Source organism: Cyprinus carpio, chromosome B19 (genome assembly GCF_018340385.1).
Source record: "Cyprinus carpio isolate SPL01 chromosome B19, ASM1834038v1, whole genome shotgun sequence".
Taxonomy (NCBI): domain Eukaryota; kingdom Metazoa; phylum Chordata; class Actinopteri; order Cypriniformes; family Cyprinidae; genus Cyprinus; species Cyprinus carpio.
This window is the reverse complement of record NC_056615.1, coordinates 8,921,621-8,943,680: the sequence shown is the minus strand read 5'-3', so window position 1 is coordinate 8,943,680 and position 22,060 is coordinate 8,921,621.

Genomic DNA, 22,060 nt, shown 5'->3' with positions numbered 1-22,060 from the left:
AACTAAAATCATATTGCAATATCTTAAATACTTCTTGAGTTATAGGCAAGCAAACTTTGGAAAAAGAATACTTATGGCACTAAGACAGTTTTATGCAGTTGTTTTTACAGAAAGAAATGCGATGCATCCCATTTCAACATTAATTGTTCTTCAGACATTCCTCTTTAAAAGAAAAGAAATATCATATTTTTGTAAAGTGACCCACATTTGGTTTTTGACCATTGAATATGTGTACAATTTAACAATTTATTTCTGGAGATCTCAATATCTCTGGAATCAAACCATATAGGGCCTTAAAAATAAGATTGAGAGGGGAAGTTTGGTAAGACCCAGTATCTAAAAGGGCATTAAGATATCTTTAATACTTTTTGAGTTACAGGCCAACAAACTTTGGAGGAAAAACTTGAAAAGTGCTCTTTTCTTATTTTTGAATGGCCACCACTGGTACATAACATGGCAACAAAGATAGCTAAAGTCTCTGTGTAAAAATAACATTATGATGCTGCCATCTTTTAAAGTCATTTTTAACCCCCTGTAGTTTGGCTCTGAATCTCAGGTGAAAATTGACATTTTAAGCCCCCTCTATAATGGATTTCTCAGTAAATATTAATCCATGACATTTAATATTTTGGCTTTCATCACTATACCTGTTTATCTTTCTTCAGAAAAAAATATTAGCCAAATCAAAAAATTGAGCTGTGGACCTCTGGTAGACTTGACACGGAATGAACCTATAATGGTATGGTATTCATGTACCATGGTATATTCATAGTACTAGCATGGTTTCATGTCTAAAATATCCTGGTAGTTTTTATTAGTATAAGATTCTACACTCATAAAGGTACTAAAAGCAAGTTTTCCATAGGAAAACCTTTTTTGGATCCCAAAATAACCTTTCGGTCAACAAGTAAAAAAAAAAACAACAACATTATTTTTATAACCATTATTTTAATAATCTAAAGAACTTTTCCACTATAAAGACTCTTTTGGAAGGCTTTCATGAATGTTAAAGGCTGTTCATGGAGCCATAGTCATATCATTTAGTTTTAGGAGCGTAGACTGATGCTTTACTTAGCAAGCAGGCTAAAGGTACGGTTTTTATGGGCAGTTTGTTCACATTGCTCTGCATTTATAGTGTAGGCCTATATACAACTTTGTAAGTTTCTCATAACTTTTAAAAAGCATGTCTAAATTTAACTAGGGGCAATAAGCTAAATTCACTGGGCTACAGGTTCTTTGGGGACACAGGCTGCTGTGCATCGGTTCTGAAAGGTGTTGTCATTGTGAGGAGTCATCAGGCGGCCCACAGGCTATGCTCAGAAATGAAGCCCTCTTGTCTCCCTGACGGTTTTTCAGCACATTCACAGATAATCCAGCTGCACCTGCCATTTATCAGCTCTGTCAGTGATGCGTGAGGGAGGGAAGTACTGGAGAACAACTGCAGAATCAAGCCACAGAAGGACACACATCTTGACATGTGAAGCCAACGAGACACACTCTCATAAGGACACATCACACTACAAAACTGTCACTGGGGAGGTATCCTTTCAAAGGGTACTAAAATGTTATTTTAAAGTAATAATATTTACTTCTAAGGTACTAATATGTACCCTTTAGGGGAAAATGAGGTACCTTTTTTTCAAAGAGTGTACCAGCTTTTAACTTGCATCACTAAAATGTCTCTGTGGTAGTGCATGCAATTTCCAACATTCATATTTTGGATGATTACTTTACCTAAAGCATTTTTGGAGTACAATGAAAAATTAATCATTACTAACCCTCATGTTGTTTCAGAACCAACATCTAAAACATCCACATCCAGTACGAGAGCAGAACTCTTGAAATACCATAAATTCCAAGCTACATACATTTCAGTACCATGCTATATATCAAAGTACAGTCACACTTTATTTTAAGGTCCAATTCTCGTCATTAACAAACCATTAACTATGACTTTTGCCTCGATAAACTCCTAATTTGTTGCTTAATAATAAGGTAGTTGTTAAGTTTAGGTATTGATTAGGAATGTAGAATATGGTCAAGCAGAATATGTGCTTTGTATGTACTAATAAACAGCCAATATGTTAATAATAGGCATGCTAATGCCACTAGTTTATAATGAAAATTGGTCCCTAATAAAGTGTAAACTAAAGTACCATGACAGTTCTATCAGATTCAATAAATGTACCATGGTGGCATTATTTATTTATTTTTGGTAAGCAAGGTTATCCATTTTCAATGGTCAAAAACCAAATATGGTTTTGTGTTTATCTAGTCATCACTGTTGACACTATCAAATATGCAAATAATAACAGTAACCTAGGGTTTAGGAATGTACAGTGAGACATGTCCGATCATGAATGACCAAGATTAATTGTTAACTCTGGGTAAAATATGAACAGCGTGAAACTTTAAAATAACATTACCTAACATAGAATTTTTGTCATATCATATTTACATTCTAAGTTTCTTTTGAGGTTACACAATGAAGCTTTGTATGTCTGTCATCATAGTTTATGACGTAGTCACCCTAAAAATATGATATTTTTTAAATATTTAATTGTGTAGGAGCTACATAAACCGCTCCCAATGTGCGTGCTTCGCTTTGTGTCCAGCAAAGCTGAAAAAGTATTTGACAGTCTAAATGCCAACAAATATGAACGGAAGCAGAATATTTCTGCAGATAAAACATGTTGTGAATTTTGGAAACGATTGCATTCATACATTTTTACTTTTGAACTTTACAACACTCTGAAGTTATTGCAAATGTTTGGATCACATGAATCAGAAACAGTTATATGCAGCCACCACTGGAATCGTGATCCATGAATAAATGGATCTGTTATGATAGCATAGGTAATAATAAACATTGTCACTGTCACTGAAAAAAGCCTAATTAGTTTGTTTTATTTCACAATATCAGTCTTTTTGGGGCTAAAATTAGCTATGCATTAGCTATAGCATTACACCAGCATGAAAATAATAATAGCAGCCATTATTATTATTGTTGTTATTATTATTATTATGCCTATTTTGTCATAACATTGAAGTAGGCTATTACTGATAACAGCCAGGTTATAGTCTTCCAGCCTAACAAACCTGAAACCGTGGCAGACTGAATGACAGCAAGTTGTTGTACTGGAGGTGTCCACCTGGCTTTTTTACAAATTGGAATTTTAGCTTAGCAATAGAATATAAAAACAACTACAACAAAAGTTGCTAGGTAACAGTGACATTGTTTTAAAAGAGGGAAACAAGATACAATTCTAATTTTAACATTGTTTATTCTTCAGATATTGTTCTTTAAATTAAATAAGTATTGGCTGTACACAAAGTGACCAACACATTATTTATTTATTTGTTTGTTTATTTATTTATTTATTTTTGGTAAGCAAGGTTATAACGAAAAGTAAAAACAACAACAACAACAACGAAAACTCTATTTCAAAATTTTGAGTTTTTTAAATAAATTATTTTATTCATCAAGGATGCAATAAACTGATCCAAAAGTGACATTAAATAGAAATATAATGTTACAAATGTTCACCTTATGAACTTTTTATTTTGATTCATGGTGGATTCATTCACAACATTTAAGCAGCCCAACTTTTTTCAACGTTAATAATAATAATAATAATAATATGTTTCTTGAGCATAAAAATAATCGTATTAAAATGATTTCTGAAGTATAATGTGACACTGAAAACTGGAGTAATGCTGCTGAAAATTCAACTTAAAATATATTCAAACAGAAAATAGTTATTTTAAACTGCAATAATATTTCACAATATTAGTGTTTTGTCTGTATTTTTCATCAAAAAAAAGTCTTAAAAATAAAATCATACAAACCACAACATTTTAACGGTGTGTATATAATGCCATTGTGACGGGGTGAAGAAGCACACGACACGAGGATCAAGTTAAGTTCCCCGAAGGGTGGATTTTATTGAGGCGGTGCAGGGAAAAATAGCCAACGTGAGGGGTTCCGGTGCTCAGTGCTCAGCCTTCTCTTCCTCCCTCGGTGCGCAGTGCTGTGTGGGTCCGTGAAGTTCGTGTCTTTAGCGGGCTGGCGGTCACACGCTGCTGTCTGGAGGAGAAACACAGAGAATTGTTAGCTGAGTCCTTTGGAGACATCTCACCCCTCTGTGTTCGTCGGTGCCGCTTATAAAGCCCGTCTGCAATGGGCTGCAGGTGTGATCGCTCAGCCCATAATGAGCAGGTGCAGGTGTGCCTGCTCTGTTTCCAGGGCGACGCTGATGAGAGCTTGGGACACGCGTCACACTCCCCCCCCCCCCAAGCGTCGTCCTGTCCCTGTGGAGAAGTGGGGAGATTGGGGGAGTGCGGGGAGTGGAGCCTGACAGACCTGCGAAAGCTGACCATATCCTCGAGAGTCCATCGGCGTTCGCATTGGCCGTCCCCCGCCCCGGTGTTGTACGGTGAAGTGGAAGTCCTGGAGCGCGAGGAACCACCGAGTCACCCTGGCGTTGGTGTCCTTCGCCCGGGCCATCCACTGTAGGGGGGCGTGGTCCGTGATCAGGGTGAACTGGCGGCCGAGAAGGTAGTAGCGGAGCTCCAGGACTGCCCACTTGACGGCCAGTGCCTCCTTCTCGACGGCCGCATACCGTCGTTCCGCTGAAGTCAGCTTCTGGCTGATATAGATCACCGGGTGTTCCTCGCCGTCGATGACCTGGGAGAGGACGGCTCCCAACCCGGTATCGGATGCATCCGTTTGCACCAGGAAGGGGCGATTGATGTCGGGGGCCCTGAGCACGGGCTCGGAGGTGAGGGCGGCCTTCACCCGTTGGAACGCGCTCTCCGTCTCGGGGTTCCACGGGACCTTCTCTGGTTGCCCCTTCCTGGTCAGGTCTGTCAGGGGAGAGGCTAAGGAGGAGAAGTTAGGGATGAAACATCGGTAATATCCCGCCAACCCCAAAAAGGCCCGTACCTGCGTTTTGGTGGTGGGCCGCGGCGCGGAGAGGATCGCCGCCACTTTTTTCTCCTGGGGTCGAATGAGGCCGCGGCCCACTTGGTAGCCGAGGTACTTGGCTTCGGTGAGGGCCAGGTGACACTTACGGGGGTTGGCGGTCAGTCCAGCCCCGCGGAGTTCCGATAGCACCTTCCGCAGTCGCTCCAGGTGCTCCTCCCAAGTCTCGGAATGAATGACTACATCGTCCAGGTAGGCGGCTGCGTAGGCCTGGTGGGGCCGCAGGAGGATGTCCATTAGCCGCTGGAAGGTGGCGGGAGCCCCATGCAGGCCGAAGGGTAGGACCCGGTACTGCCAGTGGCCACTGGGGGTCGAGAACGCAGTCTTCGGCTTGGCCTGTTTGGTTAGGGGGACCTGCCAGTAGCCCTTGGTGAGGTCGAGGGTTGAAATGTACCGGGCCCTTCCCAGGCGGTCCAAGAGTTCATCGACCCGCGGCATGGGGTAGCCATCAAACTCTGAGACTTCGTTTAGGCGGCGGAAGTCATTGCAAAAGCGGAAGGTGCCATCGGGCTTTGGAACCATGACGATGGGGCTGGACCAGGGGCTGCGTGATGGTTCGATGGTCTCTAACCTCAACATCTCCTGTACCTCCTCCTCAATGGCGTGTCGCCGAGCCTCCGGAACACGATAGGGCCGCTGCCGGACGATCATTCCGGGTGCTGTGCGGATATCGTGCTTGAGTACGTGGGTCCGCCCTGGCTGGGGAGAGAGACACATCGGTGAACTGACTGACCAGGTGTTGCAGCTCCGACTTTTGGGCGGCCGAGAGATGGGGGTCCATGTCCACAGCCACGGGAGGTTGATGAGCGAGGGCTGCCAGCTGGGGCCCGGACCCGACCCAGCGCTTCAGCAGGTTTATGTGGTACAGTTGGTCCTCTCTGCGTCTTCCGGGCTGCCGGACTCGGTAGGTGACAGGGCCGATCCTTTCCGTGACGGTGTAGGGACCTTGCCAGCTGGCCAAGAATTTACAGGCGGCGGTGGGGACGAGGACCATGACGTGGTCTCCTGGCTGAAACTCCCGTGGCTGGGCCGCCCTGTTGTAATGTCGTTGCTGGGCTTGCTGTGCTTTTGCCATGTGCTCCCGGACGATGGGCATGACCCTGTCGATCCTCTCTCGCATCTCCCGGACATGCTCGATCGTGGAGCGGGTGGACGGCCGGCTGCTATTCCCAGGCTTCTCGGGCGACATCTAGCAGGCCGCGGGGCTGCCGGCCGAAGAGGAGCTCGAAGGGGGTAAATCCGGTGGAAGCCTGGGGCACCTCCCGGATGCCGAACAACACGTAGGGCAGCATCTTGTCCCAGTCGCGCCTGTCTTCCACAGCCACTCGCCGCAGCATCTGCTTCAATGTTTGATTGAAGCGTTCAACCAGGCCGTCTGTTTGCGGGTGGTATACAGTGGTGCGGAGCTGTTTGATCTTGAGGAGCTTGCAGAGGTCAGCCATCACCAGGGACATGAAGGGGGTGCCCTGGTCAGTCAGTATCTGGGATGGTAGGCCGACCCGACTACTCAGCAGGAAGAGCTCCTGCGCAATGGCTTTCACGGTGGCTTTGCGAAGGGGGATGGCCTCGGGGTGTAGCGGGTGGCATAGTCCAGGATGACCAGAATGTGTTCATGTCCCCGGGCGGACTTCGGCAGCGGCCCTACTAGGTCCATTCCGATCCGCTCGAAGGGCACCTCGATGATGGGCAGCGGAATCAGCGGGCTGGGGGGAGGGGTGCGTGGAGACGTCTGTTGACAGGTAGGACAGGCCATACAGAAGCGCTTCACCTCGGCCTCCAGGCCTGGCCAGTGGAACCGGTCGCGGATGCGTCGGATGGTGTTTTGGGCCCCCAGGTGGCCGGCCATGGGATGGGCATGCGCCAGCTCCATCACCGCTCCTGTCTTGGTCCTTGGGACCACCAGCAAGGTTTTTTTCCTCCCCCCTTCGCTGTGCGACACAGTACAGCAGGCCGTTTTTGACCACGAAATGAGGTGTTGGGTGGGGTGCCCGGTTGGAGATCCTTCCCTTCGGCGACCCTCACGTGTGCTCGATCGTGGAGCGGTGGACCATCCTCGTGCTGCTCCCGGGCAAAGGCCCCAGCCCCAGCCACCTGCTGGAAGAGGTCATAGAAGAGGTTAGGGTTATGACGGGAAGACTCACCCTCCCTGGGGCTGTCCGAGGCTAGCAGCACGGGGCGCCGTCGGGGCTTCGTGGACGTCCGGCGCTGGGGGCGGTTCCCGGCGGGGCTGACAGGCTGGCTAGCGGAGGCGAAGAGGCGGTCGAACCCCGGCCAATCCCTGCCGAGGAGGACCGGTACAGGCAGCTCCCTGACGATCCCAACTTCCACTGGCCAGGCACCCGGGGGAGCCGTGATAGTGACGCGCCGCGCCGGTACTTCCCTGGTATCGCCGTGGACGCAGGTGATGGACAGTCTGGCTTTGGGTTCCGGCCGTGGAGGAAGTACCGTCGGCCTGATAAGGGTGACCCCGCTGCCAGAGTCGAGGAGGGCGAGGACCGGTCGGCCATTTATCTTCACTTCCGCTCGTGGGGCCTGCTTTGGAGGTTCCGCGTGTACGGCACAGCCTGCCAGCCAAGCGCGTCCAGGGGAATGGGGAGCTTCGGTAGGCATGGGCTCATCCTGTGCCCCGGAAACCGCCGGCCTGCCGACTGGTCGCTGGGTGCCCTCCGGCGCGCGTCGCTCCTGAAACCCACCCTTCGAGGAAAGGGCGGCGCTCGCTCCCCAGCCTCCCGGTGTTGGGTGGCCTCCGCCAGCTCGATGGCCTCCACCAGCTCGTCGACATTTGAGGGGTTCCGCATACCGGCCGCCTGCCGGAGAGGGCGGGGAAGGGCCCGTAGGAGGCTGTCCACTACTACGCGCTCCGCTACCTGGTGTGCGGTGGGACACCCCGGCCAGTAGCCAATGTTGGGCAAGGCGTGAGAGGTCAGTCACTTGCGCACGGGGCGGGCCACCGTGGATTGTAGGACCAGTCATGGAACAGTTGGGCGGCGCTAATGGGCGACAGTCCAACCCGCCCCAAGATCTCCTTTTTCAAATCTTCATAAGAGCTACTCCGCTCGGGGCCAAGCATAAAGTATGCCCGTTGCGCCTCTCCTGTCAGCAACGGCGCCACGATCCGCGCCCACTCGTCCCTGGGCCACGCCTCCCGGGCAGCGATCGCCTCGAACATCTGAAGGAAGGTCTCGACGTCATCTTCGGGATGAGCTGGGTAGCCTGGGCTCGGGGGGTCAGGTAGCAGAGTTCGCGGGGGCGGGCGGCCATGCGGATGGCGGCGAGCTCTCGTTCCGTTTCCCCTTGTCGGGAGGCCATGTGCTCCATGATCTGTTGCTGGCGGATGCTCACCTCGGTGAGGTGCTTCAGCAGATCTTCCATCGTTGGGGGAGGAGCGCCACCTGGGGAAACAGGAAGGGGACGTGAGAAAACTAATCCGGTGAGAGTGAATGTGGTGGGATCCTGGTCGGTAACTTCTTCACTAGTATGCCCGCATTCTCCACCAGTGTGACGGGGTGAAGAAGCACACGACACGAGGATCAAGTTAAGTTCCCCGAAGGGTGGATTTTATTGAGGCGGTGCAGGGAAAAATAGCCAACGTGAGGGGTTCCGGTGCTCAGTGCTCAGCCTTCTCTTCCTCCCTCGGTGCGCAGTGCTGTGTGGGTCCATGAGGTCCGTGTCTTTAGCGGGCTGGCGGTCACACGCTGCTGTCTGGAGGAGAAACACAGAGAATCGTTAGCTGAGTCCTTTGGAGACATCTCACCCCTCTGTGTTCGTCGGTGCCGCTTATAAAGCCCGTCTGCAATGGGCTGCAGGTGTGACCGCTCAGCCCATAATGAGCAGGTGCAGGTGTGCCTGCTCTGTTTCCAGGGCGACGCTGATGAGAGCTTGGGACACGCGTCACACCATGCATACATTTTATAATACATAACATATAATGCAAACATTTATTATATATAATAAATATTCTGAATACTCCGAAATGAGGTGACAATGTCACAAGAGTAACATTATTATGGTGCATTATAAAAGTTTCCCTTATGTGTCCTTTATGACTGCCCTACTTGCCTTAGATTTCTATTGGACACTGAGCTTATATACTTGTGATGGCAAGTATCAACAAGATATTGGTGCAGCAAAATGCATCCACTGTGTCTCACATTTTTCCCCCCAAAGACCCAAGTAGCATCCCTCCAAGAAGTATGATATTTTCAGCACAAGATATTTTAAGAGTTTTTTGAGATATTGATATATTTTATTTTAAGAGATATTTCTTTCCCAGTAAATGTATCCATCGGTCGATGGCAATAGTGGGCTATAAAAATATATTACTTATCTCCACATTTGATTCCATACCTGCAATGATTTCAACTTTAGAGGGTTAAAGTCTCTTCTAGAATCAGGTTCCAGATTATTTATGTCAAACGAGAACTCAAAAAATGCCTTTGGGCCACTGGACATTAGGGTATAAATAGGTCAAATTATTTTCGACAGATTGCGAATGGCTTCGGGCTAGTTTACAACCACAAATTCCACAGGTGTGAGAGTGTGTCTATAAAAAACATCTGTGGTCACTAGCTCCATAGCCGAGAGGATTCAAAAATGTCAGCTTTTTCTTATTGTGAAGGGTCACTCGTTGACTGCCATCCCAGCATTGCGTCTGCAACACTTTAAGATTGACTTCTCACATCTCCACCGAGTACTTTTGCTGAAACAGATAGACAAGCGCCATAGTCATGTTTATTCATAACCACGCAAACATGAACATTCCTGATGTTTCAGAATTCTAAATATGCAAATTAATTTTCCCACAAGCACTTTAGACGCACAATCTCAAGGCCACTTCAAGCAAACGTTGCCGGCAGTCTCGAAAAGCCAAGCCTTTAAGTGAGACGCCATTATCGCAAGCACACTATTTCAGTCCGGATGTCAAACCAAGCTCTTTCAGCAGACGACACTTCAGGGCCAGTGAACTTCAGTGAATCCCAAATCGCTGGCAATAATGTAACCATTTAATATACTCTCTGAATGCCCTGGCAAGGTTGCACTGGCCTATTCAGAAGAATTCATATAAAGTGAACCAACACCTGCCCTGTGTGGCAGCAAGACAGGGACTGTTTTACATATTTCCCACTTTTTTTTTTTTTTTTTTTTTTTTACTGGGTCAGCAAATCCAGTCTTGCTTTGGTTCTCCCAGCAGGAGTCTTTTTTGAGAACTTCCAGTAGGCGATGAGAAGTGATGACCTGGATGCCCACTGCTTCTAGACAGTGCCACACTTAATTAGTTGCAATGTCGTCCCACTCTGGGCACAGGAAGTGAAGGGAATGTACATGTGTGGATGTGTGTGTCTCGATACACTTTCACTGCAGTAGTGGTTTTCCTTGCCTGTGGGGAAAATGATATAGTAATTTCTGAACACTCAGTATGAATGTGCAGTTCAGACAGAGTACCACCAAGACACAAATTATTCAATCTATCTATCACAAATTTAACTATCTATCTATCTATCTATCTATCTATCTATCTATCTATCTATCTATCTATCTATCTATCTATCTATCTATCTATCTATCCTGACTGTGAGCTTGTTGTGGTAAAAAGTCAAAGCATCCAGCCTTTTTTCATCATTACCATAACACTCTGTTTCTGTTTAAATATTCCAGGACTTGTGATACAGTAAATGCTAACAACCTGTTATTTTATTTTATTTTATTTTATTTTATTTTATTTTATTTTATTTTATTTTTGCAATAGTTATTTTCTGCTCTAATTTGTGTAACTGTTGAAATCTAAAATTATCTCTTTTGGCAACAAGTGCATTAACTAAATGCAGATATTTCTCCCTAAAAAATTGGAATTGATTCGTTAATGGAATCGTAAAACATTGCATTGAATTGTAATCAGAGACAGAATCATTACATTCCTCATGATGCCCATCCCTACATCAGTATCCTCTGTGTTTTCTCTGATCTCAGGCTGGATATCTGCTATAAAAAGCTCTCCTCCTGGGGCTGCCCCTTTACTGCAGCAGCAGCAGCAGCAGCAGCAGAAACAGCCGCTGGGTTTCTCTGGTGGCCACTGGTGCAGAGCAGAGTGCACTTGTCCTCACACAGCTCCGCATCTGCTCCCACCCCTCCAGACCAGGGCTCCGACTGCCAGAGACACACGCACAAGAGAGGAACAGTGTGCCGAAACACTCTAACCTCCCATTTTTCCACCCTTCAGCCGAAGATTGAGACTCAAGGAGAATAGACACGTCACAAGGACTGGGTGTGCATGTCCTGACTGTTTCTTTTTGCCAGAAGCTTTGTTCGAGAAAAAGCACAGTGTTCCTCTTAAGGAAAAGAATGGAAATGCCCTGCAGGATGATGTTCTCTGTCTCCCTCCATCTCTCAGTGTCACTCACTCTTTCTTTTTCATCTTCGGTTCTCCTTTTTGACCTGTTTTTTTGTACACTTCCGCTGTCTCTCAGAGCGACAGTCCAAATCAATGAATGGTCAAACTGAATGGACTACATTGTGAAAGTCAGACAGGAAACAATTTATCTTTGCATGCTCAAAAATGGTAAAAAGATGACTTCATGACATCTTTTCTTTTGATTTAAATATTTTCTCCTATCCTAGTTTAATATATTGAAAAAAAATGCAGGCAGAAATTGCAGTAAAATATCAACAACTTTCATTCCTTTTCACACAAATACTGTATTAGCGAAAGGGCAAATTATTGATTAATTAAGTTTTTTTTTCTTGTTTCTTGTACAATACTATGTTTTGACCTCAAAACACTTTTACCATGGTTCATCATTTGTAAACTAATACATTTTTACATTTGTATCATATAACGAGCTCCATATGCATGGCTTTTCTGTGTAGTAAACTTGCTCAGTAGCTCACCTGGTACAGCACTGACTTGCTATGCAGTGCTCAGGTACAAGTCCTGTGAAACACGAGTCATGATCAAAATTACAAGGATGTTTCAGCAAATGTGTTTTTATCTTATGTTTGCATTTGTTAGCACTGTCACTTAGGTTCAGGGTATGGTATAGGGTATGTAGGTGGTACATTATTTTCAAACACAATAGAGAATTATCCTTTTAGCGTTACTTACCCGCCATTTGATTTCTGAACTGCAATGATATGTACAACAACCAACATAATAAAATATTGCCAGATTCACGTTTATCTGTTTCGGATCACACTGAGCTGAAAAATAACACCCGTCAATATGTCCTATCTGTGACTGTATACTTCACACATAAACAAAAGCAAAATGATACATATGAATGTACATTTAGAAATCACACATATGTGCTGTGAATCAACACTGAGAGCATGTTATTTTATGAATTAATCTGAAATACAAGAACTGTCCAAATTGTACAGATATCACAAGAACAACATATTTCACTATGAAAATGTCACCACAAAGTGGTCACCTTTTTTATTTCCAGTGAGCCTGGGTTGCTTAAAAATGCAAAGGTGACTTGTGTTGTCTATATAAATTAGATGTTCAAAGCTAGTATAAGTAGTATAGTAGTAGTATAAGTAGTAGTATAAGCAGTTTCTTTTTGAGTAAAGTATCTTGAAGTGCACGTCTACACGGCTGCCCCATGCTTCATTGCCTTTTCTGTGGTGCTTCAGAGTGAAGCCTGCTGAAGCAAAAAAAAAAAAAAAAAAAAAGGCAGAAAGAAAAACTACTGACAGATGCTGCAGATAATCCGCACTCAGACGCACATAAACAGTTCAAAAATTTAAGCCATCAAAGAGTGAAACATGCTTTCACTCAGGCGCATCTTGCTGCGGGAGGCGTTTTTTCTCCATTCTATAGAACTCACTCATGTGGCTTCTGAAGAGCAAAATATTTAATTTGCCATTGCCTTCAGAGAGCGTGTATGGGTGGTGGGAGAGGGGGACACTCAGCATGTGCAGTCACATACACACAACCATAATAGAATATCTGATGTGGCATATCAGACCCTTCAGAAAAGCATTTAGGGTTTTAACTGGATGGCCTGCATGCACAGTCCATTATTGTGGACACAGACCAAGTTAGCTATTTTTGAAAATTTTATTTGAAGAAATAAAATCTGACATTTTTAGCTGATTTTTTGTTTTTAATAAGTGGTGATCAGTACTTACAGTCATCCACCACCAAATAAATATATATAGAGAGAGACTAGAATATAGTAAACTTTTATATAGGTCTTTTTTACTTCGGGCCAGAAAGCAAACAACTAGCCAACTATTTCATCAACTTTATCTTTTATTACTTTTAGTGCTGGCCAATGATTAATCACGATTAATCGCATCAAAAAGAAAAGTTTTTGTGTACATAATATATGTGTGTGTACTGTGAATATTTATTATGTATTTATATTTATTTACATATTATTTTTTTGGCTGAACAAAAAAAATTTTGCCCCCATTTTTCATGAGCTGAACTCAAAGATCTAAGACTTTTTCTATGTACACAAAAGGCCTATTTCTCTCAAATATTGTTCACAAATCTGTCTAAATCTGTGTTAGTGAGCATTTCACCATTTGCCGAGATAATCCATCCACCTCACAGGTGTGGCATATCAAGATGCTGATTAAACAGCATGATTATTGCACAGGTGTGCCTTAGGCTGGCCACAATAAAAGGCCACTTTAAAATGTGCAGTTTTATCACACAGCATAATGCCACAGATGTTGCAAGTTTTGAGGGAGCGTGCAATTGGCATGCTGACTGCAGGAATGTCCACCAGAACTGTTGCCCGTGATTTGAATGTTCATTTCTCTACCATAAGCTGTCTCCAAAGGCGTTTCAGAGAATTTGTCAGTACATCCAACTGGCCTCACAACTACAGACCACATGTAACCACACCAGCCCAGGACCTCCACATCCAGCATCTTCACCTCCAAGATCGTCTGGGGCCAGCCATCGAAGAGGAGTGGACCAACATTCCACAGGCCACAATCCACAACCTGATCAACTCTATGCGATGGAGATGTGTTGCACTGCCCCAATACAGTAAAACTGCACATTTTAGAGTGGCGTTTTATTGTGGCCAGCCTAAGGCACACTTGTGCAATAATCATGCTGTCTAATCAGCATCTTGACATGCCACACCTGTGAGGTGGATGGATTATCTCGGCAAAGAAGAAGTGCTCACTAACACAGATTTAGACAAGTGTTGTATTTATAATTTTGTTCAGTGTATATATATATTAAAGAAAAATGTTATGTTTTTATAATATAAATTATATGAATATAAATTTATACATCTAAATACATGTAAATATTTTCAAAATATATACTGTATGAGTGTGTCTTTAAATATACATAATAAATATACACAGTATACACACATGCATTATATAAACAAATACTTTTATTTTGGATGTGATTAATTGAGTTTAATACCCAGCATTTTATTTTATTTTATTTTATTTTATTTTATTTTATTTTATTTTATTTTATTTTATTTTATTTTATTTTATTTTATTTTATTTTATTTTATTATGACATATTTTATGTTTCCAAAATTAATTATGCCTGTTGTCTCAGACCTTTGAAAGTTACTGCATCTTGGTTTCTATAAACCATCTTCTTTACAATCTTTTAATAGGAAGATTGTGAAGAAGATGCTTTTTATCTGTATGTGTGTGTGTGTGTGTGTGTGTGTGTGTGTGTGTGTGTGTGTGTGTGTGTGTGTGTGTGTGTGTGTGTGTGTGTGTGTGTGTGTGTGTGTGTATTTACACACACATATACAGTATATATATAGAGAGAGAGAGAGAAAGAGAGAGAGTTCATTATATACATATTTATATGTTGTTTTGTGATATCTGTACAATTTGGACAGTTCTTGTATTTCAGATTAATTCATAAAATAACATGCAATCAGTGTTGATTCACAGCACATATGTGTGATTTCTAAATGTACATTCATATGTATCATTTTGCTTTTGTTTATGTGTGAAGTATACAGTCACAGATAGGAAATATTGAAGGGTGTTATTTTTCAGCTCAGTGTGATATTCTTGCTTTCTCCTTGTGTCCTGCAGAGCCTAACCTGTGGTGTGACTGTTTTTGGAGGGGGCTGGCAGACATTGGGCTGAGACAGTGTCTGGGACTCATGCAGGGCCGGGTGCTGGTAGGGAAGCTGCATTCACCCCACAGCGGAGAGAGACAAACAGCCCAGCGCTAGAGGCTCATCATTCACACATCCCATAATCCATCTATGCGCTGTGTTTAAGAGGACGAGAGGACTGTGTTTTAGTCCTCTAATACCTGGGTATGCACACACACACCCAAAGAAACGCACACATAAACACACACACACTCACTCACAATGCAGAGTCAGCAGCAATAGAAAGCAGTGCTCTGAAAAGATATTCAAACTCCACAGTAATTACAGTGAATATACCTGACTGTGGGCTTTTCAAGTAATCGGGGGTTTATTTCTTCTTTTTAGCTTTTATAATATATCCAAAAAGTGATTATCTTTACTTTTAAGCAGTTTTCTTTTCTTGTATGTGCAGACTTGTGCGCAAACTGAATATAAACTTGGGTGGAAAGTATGAAATATTTTTGAGAAATATTTCCCGGCTGTGATGTGTCCATCAGTTTTGCATATAATAAATATTCTGATACACTGGGATACTTAAAGTGCTAATCAAAGACTATTCTATTTTGTATTATGTTCTACAATAATTAATGCAAATAAGTTGATGTTCAATGACTTCAGAACTCGAGTAATTTGAACTCATGTAAATATCAACAGTCTGTTTTCTTTGTCACAACAAAACAGTGTCTCTCAAGAACATTATGACTGTTTCAAAACCATGTAAACATGTAAAAAAGAGACCTTTTAATGATTAAAAACCTTGGCACAGATTGCACATGGTGAGAGAATCTGCGGGGAGTCGAGAAGATGAAAAACAATTAAAAGTCAGATGAAGATAAATACGGAAGAGAACAGTCTGGAAAACCTCACAGGTATTGAAATATTTGTTTAGTGAGATTCATTATAAGAGGAATTTACACTAGTTTTTTCCAAAGCAATTTGATGTAGTTTGTCAATTAAACATAATAAATTGGTTGAGTGAAGCACAACGAAGGTCGCTTGAAGGAAACTGGAGGGAAATGAAGAAAAGTCATCTGACATTGTATTATAACATAAAGGGACCTGAGAGATGATGATACTACAAACTACTTGAGCTAGAATTACATTTAAAGAGACAGTTTACACAAAAACAAGATGATTGTAATGATTGACTCACCTTCATTTTGTTACTTCAGCCAAACATAAACTCTAGTGACTATTCACTGTGATTACATGTAACATAGCAGCAGTACATTCTTCAAAATGTCTTATTGTCCATAGAAGAAGGAAAGTCATACATTTTAGAATGACAGAATGTCCCCAGCCCCACCCCCCGGAACAAAGCAAGATTTTAAAGAACGTCCTCATTGCTCTTTTACATCCAAGTATGGAGACTGAACATGCATCCAAAGGGACACAAAAGCATCATAAAACTGTTCTAAAATTGGTCCATACGTAACTTGTTCACTATATGTGACCCTGGACCACAAAACCAGTCTTAAGTGTCAATTTTTCAAAACAGAGATTTATACATTGATTTATACATTGATGCATGGTTTGTTATGATAGGACAATATCTGGCAGAGATACAACTATTGAAATCTGGAATCTGAGGGTGCAAAAAAAATCTAAATATTGAGAAAATCGCCTTTAAAGTTGTCCAAATAAATTGTTAGCAATGCACATTACTAATCAACAATTAAGTTTTGATATATTTACGGTAGGAATACAATGTTTTTTTGTATATTGGTAAAAATAGACTGGATCTGTGGTCCAGGGTCACATATTATAAATCTTCCACAGCCGTACTTTGTTTAATGTTTATAACTGAATAACATTTAAGTGAGAAATAGAATGAAATTGAATTAGTTATTCAATGAACTGCTGCAGTCAGATCATCGAATCAGACAGCCAAACTCACTGGATCAGTCTTATTAATGACTGCTTTTATGGACTGAATCAACTTTAAATGACTTATGCCATGATAAGTCTGATCACCAGACAAACCAATTCTAGGATTTCAGAAGACCTGAAAGTGCATGAGTCATACGAACTATACTTTTATGTTGCTTTTGGGTCATTTTTAAAGCTTGAAAGCTCCCATTCACCGTAAGTGTGTATAATAAAGCAACTAGCACATTCTTCAAAATGTGTCCTTTTGTTTTCCATGAAAGAAAGAAGCCATACAGTTTAGAATGACATGAGGGATAGTAAATAATGACGCAATCATCATCATTTCTGTCCGAATGATTCCTTTAACTATAAATAACATCCACACTAGGGCTCTCAGGGGATTTGTTTATGGTATCAAAAGACCTTTTACTTTGACAGTATTAGTATTTATAGTCCCATTGATCCTCAGGCTCACAGAGTCTCAGATTTGAAGATTCGTAATGTTGAAAAAGCCCTGCAACTTGTGACAAAGGAATCTCGGTATGGATTTATGAGGACTGGCCTGTCTCTAAGGGTCTAGTGATCAGGCAGGGCCAGGGTTTGGTCCAGGGCGAGACCGATTTAGTGAGGGAGAAGGAGATGCTGGCCCCAGGCCTCCTGGTCTCTCATGTCCACTGATCCAGGATAACTATGAGGATTTATGTGCACAGCCGCCTGACTAGTGCAGCTCAGTGTAATAACGAGATCACCTTCAGGGGCCGCAGCTAGCACTCTTCTCTTTACACACATCTCTCTTTCTATGTGTTTGGCTTGAGCAGTCCTCCAAATAGATTCTCTCTAACCAACTCTTGACAAATTAGCATGTTTATTGCCTAAAGCCAATCCTCTGATACACACTCGCTTTATTCTTTCAGTCAATGCTCTCCAAGTTTATGCATCTCTGTGTTTATTTCTCATTTTATCAATAAAGTATGTCATATTGGCTGAGTTTCTTTCAACTGAATAAATATGCTCAGTTTTTATAAGAGGAAATATAAACTGTAATTTGATACATTGTGATTTATTGAATTTGCCTGGTCCTTGTATAATAATGTTGTAGATGCCTGCAAAGCGGTGACACTTCCTTAAGTATCTTTATCAATTTTCATTTGTGTACAGTAATTGGGCTGCATTGATCCGAGACAGTTAACATAGCTAAGTGTTTTCCAATGTAAACCCCTCACTTTGTCGCATCCTGCTGCATAAAGTGCTATTTACAGCTGTGAACTTTGACAATGTAGCCTGAGGAGAAGGTTTTCTTTCACTGTGCATTTTAATCATGGCAACAAAATCTGTTAAAGTAAAATTCAATGCTTCTATTCTTGGTAAAAGAAATATACATATAGCTGATAATTTGTTATAAAACTATATATATTTTTTTTTACTATATTTCAATTCTTATCAATCAATATGTGTGACTTTAAGTTGTTTATCACTGAAAATATTTGTGTTTTAAAGTGTAAAGTCCTTGAAAATAAAACATCCTTAATAGTATTGAAAGTACATACTTTAAATCGTAAAAGTATGTTTTTGAAAAACTGTACTTGCATATAATATAATATTAATGAAATAATGAGTATGTTTCTTAACACACTTTTAAAAAGTGTACTTTGTATTAATGTCAAATTAAAATATTTACTTAAAAAATATCTTCTATTGTGTTCTAAAGGAGTCAACTTATTTGATTAACATGCAATGTGAAGTACTTGATTAAAATGTGGTATTACAGATACATTTAAATACATGACATACAAGTTTCAATACATTGTAAAAAAAAAAACTTCAAAATTGGGCAATTAATTTAATGTTACTTGTTGCATTTTCGTGAAATTTATTAGCAGTTTCTGAGTGAAGTTTATTTATACACCTTGTTTTTAGTGTAGAAATGAAAAAAGCTTGTCAGTATATACATATTCAGGATATAAATATGAAATTACATATAAAGTCTTACATTAGTCAGTCAAAAAAGCACTCTACAGATCAGATAATTACATTTAATATAAATTTAACACACAATACATTTTCATTTATTTGCAATTAACATGCAATTAAGTGCGAAAACATTCCATTTAGTTTGCACTGGTATATTGTTTTTCTGTAGCAGGCTAAGTACTCTTTTTAAAAGTATTAAAAGTGTACTTCTTTTTCACAAGAAAACATCTTGTAAGACATCCCACATGGAAATAATCTATATAAACATATGTTTTAATATAGGTTTTGATATAGGTTTTCAATTTATGTGACATATATAAAATTGGCAGTTTTCCTATATTATATGTACACATATATGCACATATGTGTACATATATATGTGCATACATATACATATAAAGGTACATATATGCACGTATATATGTGTGCATATATGCATGTATATATACACCTATATGTTCACCTATATGTTTACCTATGATTGTTTCTGCGAAGCTATGCTTTTATAGATATTTTATATTTTTATTTATAATTTGCCTTTTTATTTGGCTGCTGTGTTTATGTTCAGTAAATTCACTTTAATGTCATTGAATAATTTCTTCTCATTGCCATTAAAGTGAAATAACTTAACATAAACACAGGAGCTTGATAAAAATGCTAATTTCAGAAGAAAATTTCAGATGGCTTTTAGAGGGTTTTGCATCTGAACTCTTCCTATATGTTTACCTATATATTAGCAAAATTATTAAAATCCATAGCTGCTAGGCAACATAAATAAAAGCTCAAAATGTAGAAATTTACATTATTTATTTACTTAAGAACAATCAAATAGTACAAGACAAAATAAAAAAAAAAACGACAAACCATTTTGTTATACATTTCTTTTCCACTATCTTCATACAAGAAAGAATTGACCTTGTAAATGTTTCAGGTAAACGTGTAGACATCATAGCTTTCCATCTCCTCTCACTTAATTGCCATAGTTAAATTCCATAACATGCTAATTACATGTGATACCAATTTCACGTGTTCGCACATACATAAGTTCTTGCATAATTTTTTTTTGTTTTGTTTTGTTTTTTTGTTAGTTCTTTGTTATTGCCTTGATAATAGAAAATATGAGCTAGGCATCATGTATGACAGTTGCCAAAGTGAGATATGAGCTACAAAATGACCAGATCCTACCATGAGCTATATAGGAGACATATTTTGTATGTATAGGGCTTATATGTGGATATAAAGAAGCAATACAGGAGACCTATATGGCCTGTATATGCACATATACAGTATGCACCTCAATTTTGCCTATATGTGGCATGTATACGCATATATGCAGCATATATATTATCATATATGTGCATATAAACTGCATATAGGTTTCATATATGCGCATATATCCTCATATAGGTTCTTTCCATGTGGGATGGTCTCCATATGAACTGTCCTTGAATGTAAAACTGTGTTTTAAAGATTCTTCAACAATTCTCCTTTTGTGTTCCACAGAAACAAAACAACAGCACGCAGGTTTAGAACAGCATGACAAAACCTTCATTTTTTGGGGTGAACTGTCCCTTTAAATCTAAGCCCTGGAAATTCCTCTAAAAACTCCCAATTATAGTATCAAAGTCTGTCACTCAAAATGACGGCTCCCGTTGTCATATCTGGGTGCCTGGTGGTTGCGAGTGACTCTCATAACCAGCAAAACTAGCACTATGCTTTTGAGATATCTGGCACAGCTGGACCATCTCTCTCGCTGTCATATTTCTCAACTACACGCATATAGTGTGCTATCTCTTGTGCCACCTTGCTGGCTCCACATGAAGAGAGACAGATAAAGAGGAAGGTGGGGAGCGAGGAAGGGTGTGAATTTAATTTTATGGTTTATTAATAAAGACGTATCACTTTCTCTGTGACCACACACACCTCTGTTGAGTAGCTGCACCTCCCTCTTCTGCTATCTGGATCTCTCTTTATTAGGAAGATACAAAGCCCTGCTTGCAAGGGATCCAAAGATAGACGTCTGTGTGACAAGCAGTCAACTCTCATTCTGGAGTACGTTAGAGGGTGGTCATTAGCATATGCCGTATAATTGAATCAGCAAATTAGAAAGCGCATTCACTGACGTGCCTTCCAAAGTGCTTTCGATGGTTATCTTGTTATTTTGCAAATGATACATTGAAGGCTTGATTAGCCAAAATTAACAAGCAAACTGCGTGGTCTACGAGGATGCTTTTCATCAACAAACATGCATATACAATAGAAAATGAGAACAGCCGGCATGGTATAATTAAATGAAGTCTAAAGGGAACTTAATCTGTATTTAATCTTAATTATTAGTTGGCTCTGTAATGCTAGACGCCACAGTGGTACTGTCAAGTGTAACTGTGTGCGTATAACCACAATTATGTAGGACTGGTTATTGATTAGATGTACAAGAGCGCTGGCAGGCTTAAATAAATATGCAGGAGAACAATTCATATTTCTATAAATATTCCCAAAGCCTTCCTTCCTTCCTTTGTCTGACGTTATGGCTCTAAAAATTCACTATTAGGGCAGAAGTGCAAATTTGATCAGAATACAAGATTTCAATCTTTCAAAATGTAAATGATTTTCTATTCGTAGAAACGGAAACAACAGGGTCCGATAAATACGGAAAAACTCATTTTTGTGTAAACAATAAGAGCTGTGTGGCCGCATTGTTACTGAAACATATTGCTTATGCCAGATATGGAATTTCTCGGGGTCACGGCTTACCTTTTGAAACTTGGCACTGATTAATGACCCTGTATTATTTTCCCATTCTTTTAAACTGCCTAGCTACACAAGATCAGGTTTGATGGTCCTTAAATTAGGAATTTGGTGGAAAACTGTAAACCACTGCAGGAAAACTGACATCAGTAGAGCTGGAAGGGTTGCGGATGTAAAGACCTTATACATTTCATTATTCCACATCACACTAAACCAGGCTTAGTTGCTATTTTTCTATGCATGTAAATGTAAACCCACAGTGTCTCAGGAACACCATGAAAATCTCTCGGTGTGGCGAGTCTCATTTGGGGCCCTCACTGAGTTAATCCAACGTTGCCCCCAAGTGTTTATTGAAAGCAATGCCACCAGGGGCCCAAATACTGGA